This window comes from Elaeis guineensis, chromosome 14, assembly GCF_000442705.2.
Source record: "Elaeis guineensis isolate ETL-2024a chromosome 14, EG11, whole genome shotgun sequence".
Lineage (NCBI taxonomy): Eukaryota > Viridiplantae > Streptophyta > Magnoliopsida > Arecales > Arecaceae > Elaeis > Elaeis guineensis.
In genome coordinates, this window is record NC_026006.2 from 51,415,761 (window position 1) to 51,424,200 (window position 8,440).

An 8,440-nucleotide genomic window follows, 5' to 3' on the forward strand; every position below is an offset into this window, starting at 1 on the left:
GAATTGAGACCCACAACATTCCCACCTCCTCCCCCACCCTCTCATGCTTTCTCCTCTCCAAGAGATTTTACCGTACGTCATATGCACCATCGTGGTTGTGCACCAAGATGAGACGACCTCTCCAGCTCACTACTCAAGTGGCCAAATATGAGTCTTTTCTTATAGAAAAGAAGCTTATAAAGCATCCAAGGGGATGTACATCAAATACATAAATTATAAGGTCTCGGCTATAGAAGATGAATTTCACCAATATAGTTTTGATGAAGATGATTGTATTGAGATTGACATGGCGGAGATCTTGACCAACAAACTATATATCTGTAAGTTTTAAGTAGGCGAACTATTTAAAATCAGCTAGTTGCATTATTATCTATTCTGTAAGGTGATATGAAATATTCATCCAACATTGTCAAGACAAAACCAATATTTGATTACCTTGTGAAGGATAAATGTATATGGTGACTTGACAAACATAAGATATCTCCACACAAAGAATTGAAAGATAAGAAATATTATAAGCGGCAAAACAAGTAGAGCCACTGCATTACTTACTGCTTTATTCTCCATAATGCTATTCAAAAGATGATTGTGGATGGTAGACTGAACTTCTTAAAAAAGGTTAGGGGGTAATGTGAGCTGATGGCAACTCATTCCTCAAGGTAGATGTTAATATGACTTTAGTAGATTTGGGAACTCTATTGCCAAAGAGAAAATGAGTGGAGAATGAACATTCCAATACAAATAAAGTTTTGATCAAACAAAAGCTTTCTACTTTAGCCCTTAGCTTAAGCGGAAAAAGAAATTTGAGGAACTAAAGAACAGAAACTCTCTACATTGAAGCCCCTTACGATTGTTGCTATAAGAAAATCTAGTTTGATTTGCGATCGAAAGAACTAGTATATAGTAAGAGCATTTTTGGAATGGATCTAAGTAGTCTGTTACCTAGCACCATCAAAGAAAGACATCACCATCACTTACTGGGAGTTCTCATGAAGGCCAGTCAAGGCCCAAAGGGTTGGAAAAAATGGAAAGCTTAGCCATCTGATGGGAGACAAGTGATGGAAACTTTTAGCCAATTAGGGAAGTTCGCCCTTAAGATTACCGTGATCAATAAAGAAGATGTTCTAGTGGAATCTAACGATGATATGGAGAACTACGGAAAGTCGAAAATACTAGAGAAGCCCCTACAACTCCTATAGTGCTAGAGAAACTCGCAGAACAAAAGATGGAAGTGAAGATGATTGGCCAAGAATCATGAGCCCCAAGGTTAAACAGGAAGCTACGGATGATTAAACCACCAGTCACTCCAATCTGATCGGTGGTATCTAGTCCAACAAAAGAAGTATCATTTTCCTTATTTTTTTGTTAAACTTCGTGCAACATTTTAGTCTGTAGCATTCTAATCAACTTGGGCCATTTAGTATTTTGCAACTAGAAATCTCTTTGCAATAAAAATTGTATGTGAATGGAGTTGCCGCAATTGTAATTACATGGAGCTAAATTATGGTTATTTGGATGCATCAAGATTTAGAATGCAGCAATATTTTCATTTTTAGTTAAAGTACTTCATATGCTTCGATACTAAAATCTAAAGAAATCATCAATATACACTAAAAATTTTCCATGGCCTCGTGTCAATGTAATTGGAGAAATTATATGGCTACCATGGTTATAAGTCCTTAGATTGGCTAATTCAATCCCATATTAGTTCTGTGGGACAATTCATCAAATACCCTTTAGAACTAATCCTTTGTGTTGGCTTTCTTTAAGGAAACAAGCTCTTTAATAGCCCCAACATGCTTCCAGAATATAGAGTGGGTGAGGCCCAGCTTTGGAGGAGCGAAACAACACCAATAGGGAAGAAGAGACCATGGCAAATGAATTATAAATTTTAGACTTGTTTCTTAATTTGCAACGTCAAACTTTTTTGATATTTCATATACAAAAAAGGTAAAATAAAACCATTTCAACAAGATTTTGAAAAATTCTCCCACACAAAGAAACTTACTCTAAGGATGTTTGTATTGATATCAATCAAGTGCTTGACTTTAGCTTGATAATCCACTCAAGTAGGCCTTATGATATGGCTGGACATAATTTTTGAAATTTTGATTTGGAAATGATTGACTTCACACATATAGAAGGCAAAAGAGAGAATATTAAACATGTACCGCAAGAATAAAATTGTGAAGGGCTTGAGCTTAACCCTCTCTTTTTTTTTTTTTTTTTTCTTTTAAATGAGTGGCTTAATGCATGGTTCCACATTTTTTTGGTGCTTTATAATAGAACTTTGATATGAGAGAGAGAGAGAGAGAGAGAGCTATATTTTCTGAGTATGAACTATAAGTATAGGTTTTCCAGTGATATTAAATAAATGGTGAAACGAGTAAATGTGGTTGAAATAGATAACAAATAACAACCTTTTGACCTATGTATCTAAGAAATGGACAAATTTAAATTTAAGTAGTTTCAAGAAGGAAGGGGCTTTCCATCAAGAAAAAATTTGATAAGTGCTCGAAGTGCTTGGTAGCTTGGAACATCATGCCCAGCTCCTCTAACAATGGCAAATGTTAAGTTACCATCATAAATGATACTATATCCACCAACCTGATCATAATATTAAAAAAAAAAAAAAAGTGAGAGAAGTTTGTATAGTTGCTTAAGTAAAGTTTTATTATTAAAAGATTATTGAATTCCATAAAAACTCTTAGTCTACTTTTACATTCTTTAAATACTACTAGGATGGTAAAAAAATTTCGGGATTTTCAGTGGCATTTCTGTAAGATCATCTATTTTTTTAGGAAAAGATAGGTAGCAACAAATGGCTTCAAAATTCATTAGGAACTCATTTTAATTCTATTTTGTAAATATGGATTGATAGAATAAAAGCCGTTAGACTTAGGTGGAAAGAAGAAATTTGACGAAGGGAGAAAAGCAAAAAATCTGATGCTATAGCTTAATAGGCCTTTTGTAGATTTAAATGACTTGATGTGTTCGCACAACGCATTACGATTATTTTTCCTAATAAGATTAACAAACAATGATTTCTTCCTCACTATATAAAGTCATTCATTGCTAGGTAAAAATTTTTTCTTTAGATTTTATGGATGAGGTCATCATCCTAAATTTTTAAGGATAACCATTAAAGTAGTTGAAAAGAATATCAAATTCATTTGAAGGATAATGAAGTTAATGTTGGTATGCATAGGCGATTTCATGCATGTATTTCGAAATTTTTTCGAAAAAATTACAACAGAAGATAATTAAATTAATCCAAATTAATCTAACATGTATATGATCTAATCATCAAATCAACCTATTCTAGGATCTATGACATATTATATTGCATATAAAATCTGAAATAATCCTAAGATAAAATCAGCATGCATGCATGTGAGCAGTAGATCACATCTACTTCTAATCTGAGTTCACAACTCAATATCTGAGTGCGGTTGACGATCTCTGCTGCTGAGAGATATGATAGAGAGGATCCTTGCTGGTTGCTCATAGCCGCACATGTATCCGATCTCTATGAAAAATCCATTCAAAGCTCCGATCTGATCGATCTTCTCGGGAGTGCTAGCTTGCACGAAGACCTTCTTTTTGACTGATCTAGATCTTTTTTTCAAATCTCTAAAATCTTTTCAGAGATTGAAGATGAACTTCTAGAGGAGATGAAGAGGTGAAAGAAAGATGAAGAAAAAAATAATTTTTTTCTAATTTATTCTCTCTTCCCAAACCCTTAGAATCAAAAATCTGAAATTCAGATTTTTGCACACACCCCAAGAGAGAGGACCCTTATCTCTATTTTTCATGCCATGAACTATGTCCAAACTTTTTTCACATGAAGATCTCTCTTTTGATATCATACACACACAAAATAAACCACAAAAGCTCCTTTTATAGGCATATAAGGGGTGGGATGAAGAGTCCTAGTGATCATGGACTCTTACAGGATTTCACCTCCCTTCATAATTCCACATCCCAAAATATATCAAAAAAATATAGGATGCCCATTCTCATATTTTTTTTATGGTAAATCAGTTCTCTACCTAATCTTTCACAAAAAATCTCCTCAAAATGTTGTACATATAGGGAGAAAAAAAATTATTGGCATGAAGAGGTTGATCTGGATGAGAACAGATTCTCCTGATAAGGAATATTTTGAAATCAAATTTCAGAACCTTCCCTTTATCAAAATCAAATCAGAGTTAGACATGAGATAGAGAAGGGAAAGGACTCTTTTGTGTGAAAAATTCTCACATAAAATAATTTTATGTGTGGAGATATATGGCATGCAAACTGAGTTGGTGCAAAGGAGAAGAGTCCTATTCCAATAAGGACTCTAAGTTTCCTTATTTGGATCCAAACCAAATCACATCTGGTTTAGCCCAAATAAAATATATGAAATCCAATCTAATTAGATTCATAAATTTTTAATCAAATTTCAATCAAATTAAAAATTAATTGAACCAAAGTCCTAATCAAATCAGAGATAATTATTCCTTAGCAATTAGGTCATCTCATAATCTAATCGAGTCAAACCTAATTGAATTCAATTCAATTAGATTTTATTTAATCTTCTTTGCTCAATCAAATTAAACTAATCAGTAATCTAATTACTAATTAATCTTCTATTAATTTACTAACACTTGATGAATTAATTTATTACAACTTTTGCATAAGGTTAACTATTAATCGAATTGACGATTAAGCCCTTGAATGATTCTCAATCGTTGATCAGCCATATGATCAATCAGAAACTTTTTTTGAGTGTGATCCCATAGGTTCGAACCTAAGTCGGTAGCATAGAAATAACTTTCTGAACCAATCGATATAATCATCTAACAATGGTGACCTGACGTCCAGATAGGTCGAATGAAGGCGAACCAACATTCAAGAACCTATTGACGTATGGTTACCGTATAATTCATCCTTTTAAGCCTAATGCTCGAAGATGATCTAGGATTTAACTGTCAATTCTAGATAAGTCATCAACATTGTATTTCAATTTTTTTCAAATCCATCACATGGATTATTCGGGTCCAGATTTTGCTAAATTGAAATATACTGATACATATGTCCTACTAATTTGAAGGAGTCAATCCCATCTTGACTCATGCACCGACTTGATAAGTACTTGATTATACTCAAAAATCTTTGGTCACTGAATTAAAAACTCAGTTAGTCCGGCATTAAAGTATAGTGAGTTGCTTGTAAGTCATCGTGGTGATCTCAGGTCGGAGAAATACTTATACCCATATCCTTCCTAAGCTATCCTTGACAGCAGAGTACTCCGCAGTTGATCACGTTTAGTGACAATATACCCCCACATCTCACCTGCATGCCATATCAGTATTTTTATACCATTCGGTTATAAGGATAACTAACGCATATGGTACACAACAACCTATACTTGATATCGCTATTGTCCTAGTAATAGCATATCGTTTGGTCGCGAACCAGTTTAAGGACTACACGATAAATCTTCCTTTATCGATCAAAGTAGTCCTAAGGATTTCATCACAATATAGAAGTTTGTTAGAAGATGTATCCTTGTGATGAAAATTGCCAAATAACTTTTATTATTTATCAATTCATATATATTTATAATTAGCACAATCATCACACGATTGGCTTTAGGACACATTTTTCAATAACTCTCACTTGGACTAAAGCCAATCAGTACAGTATCATATACCCATCTTCGATTTATCATCTTAGAACTCCTAGATACCGAGGTTTTAGTAAATGGGTTGGTCAAGTTCTCTTTTCTGTCGATTTTTTAAAGATTGACGTCACCTTAACAAATTTATCAAATAAGGTGGTAGTGATGTAAAATGCTTGGTAAGCTAATGGGACTTTAGCTCCTTAGCATGAGCTATGGCTTCGGTGCTGTATAATATAGCAGGACTATCATCGGAGGGTGTCACTCCTAGATTGCCAGTGAACCTGTACAATTATATAGCTTCCTTGCAAACATCGGATGCTGCAATGCATTCAGCCTCACAATTTAAATATGGCTATATTTTTATGCTTGAAACCCTTCCAGCATATTGCTCCATTATTTAAGATGGAGCAATGTATTCCGATACGTTCTTGCTATTATTATGTCTAACTAAAAATTGGAGTCATACTCTATAAATTTTAAGTCAAATTCTCCATAACTGAGTCACCGGTCCTTAGTATTTCTCAAATACTTAAGGATGACCTTTCAGTGATTCTCATCCGGATCTTGCAAGTATTCACTCACTACCCTAATGAGTATACCATATCCGATCTCATACATAGTATAATGATAGAATAAATTTTACTCATAAACATCCTATGTATGTTGGACTGAAAAAACTTAAGCAACCTCTTAGATCTATCTCTATAGATTTTCATCTCTAGGGTGAGAGATGCTTTTTCCAAATCCTTTATGGAGAATAATGATAATAGCGAAATCTTTATTCCCTATAATGTAAAGAATGGCATTCTCGATTAAGAGAATTTTATTTATATATAAAATAAGAAATACACTCATAGAACTATTAGCCCATTTGTATTTACAGGGTTCTTCTTCATTCTCAACGAAGTCATATATTTTGATCACTTATCAAAATGCACGTTCCAACTTCGAAATATTTAGTATTGCCATAGAAAAAAATATCTCGTTATGGTCAATACCATAATGTTGACAATATTTTTAGGCAATCAGATGAGCTTTGTAGGTCTCCACCTTCTTGTCTGCGCTCTCTGATTCTATTATCCACTTACATTCTTTAGGCTTTATCCTTTGAGTGAATCAACGAGTGTCCATACACCATTGACCTTCATGGACTCCATTTTGGACATATGGCTCCAAGCTATTAATCGGAGTCAAACCTCTACATGGCATCCATGTAGGTGATCAAATTCTTATTTTTCTCATCGAGTTCAAAAGGATCACGTCTCAGATCTAGAAACTGAAGTCGCTATCTGACAGATACGGTACTCTACTGAATCTCCTTCATGATGCCTCTACAACAGGTTTCGAGTTTGATCTAATCAAATTTGATTCTATGAGTTCACTAGATTGTGTCAGTTCTTCTACATGTCGAACTTCATAAGTTCTATATTAAAAGCATCAGTACTTTCATCAAGGTACTCTTTTTCTGAAAGAAATATCGAACAACTCTTATTCTTTAGCAATGTAGAAGTTATATCCCCCTAGATTTTTTAGAATTATCCTGTAGAATAATATATATAGGATCAGGATCCAAGCTAATCGATCTGCAAATGCTTGACATAAAACAAATACTCCCAAACTCCAAGGTAAGAAAGTATCGACTTATGCCTAGTCCATATCTCATATAGAGTCTTTGCAACTGATTAATTCAGAATTCATTTCAGAATATGACAAGTAGTCTCAAGAGCATAACCTTAAAAGGAGACTGGCAGACTTTTAAACCCTATCATGGATCGAATTATGTCTAACAAAGTCGATGCCAATAAGAGAGAATCCTTATTCTCTTTTAGATATATCAAAAACTTATCGGAAGGGCATTCTCCTCTGTGGTCTAACCGAAGAGTTTCAATGCTCTTCTCAATTTATTTCTTCATCTTATTATGAAATTATTTAAATATTTCAAATAATTCAAATTTATGGCAAACATATTCGTAAATCCAATACATCAGCATATATCAGATTTAAAACATCATTGGCTCGTTCACTTTTTTCAGTAAAAGATGACTTGATCATCTTACTAAAGAGAAAGGATTAACAGGTTGATAATGATTCACAATCATTGACTTCAAGAATTATCTCCTGTTAATCTTATTCTGATTTAATGACTGAGCCTAAATTACCAAAGGTAGATATTTGTGACATTATCTACTTTAGGATTTGTTTGTTGTGTACATTACACTAACAGGCTGTAACTATTCATAAATATCATTTCTTAGTTGTCCATATGATTTTGACATCATTCATAATGATATCACAAAATCATTAGACAGTAGTGATAATCACTAAAACAATATTGTTAGAATTGAAAGTAGGCTCAATGATTTTTAAAATCAGGATTGGAACATAACTTCCAACTCCAATGTTTAAGAACCTCTTACTATTTTCAAACTTTCTACTAACCTGAAGTCGTTGCAATAGTTTGTATAGACTTTCGATATCCAATATTTAGGAAGTAGTGTCACAGATAGAGAAATCACAAGGGGTTATTATATAGGTATCTTGTCCCACAATCTTTTGCTGATTTTTCTTCTTTTGCCTATTCGAATCAAGGGACTCTGCCAGACTAGGTTAATCTTAGACTCTTTTATCAATTCAGACTCATTAGCCCAAGCACTACTCTTTGCACATTCTTTTCCTTTTTCTTTCTTAAAGAATTATTATCCCACTGAAGATACATTTTCAGAGGTGCAAAAAGAACTCGTTCAACATTTGAAGGATTTTCTCCCACTA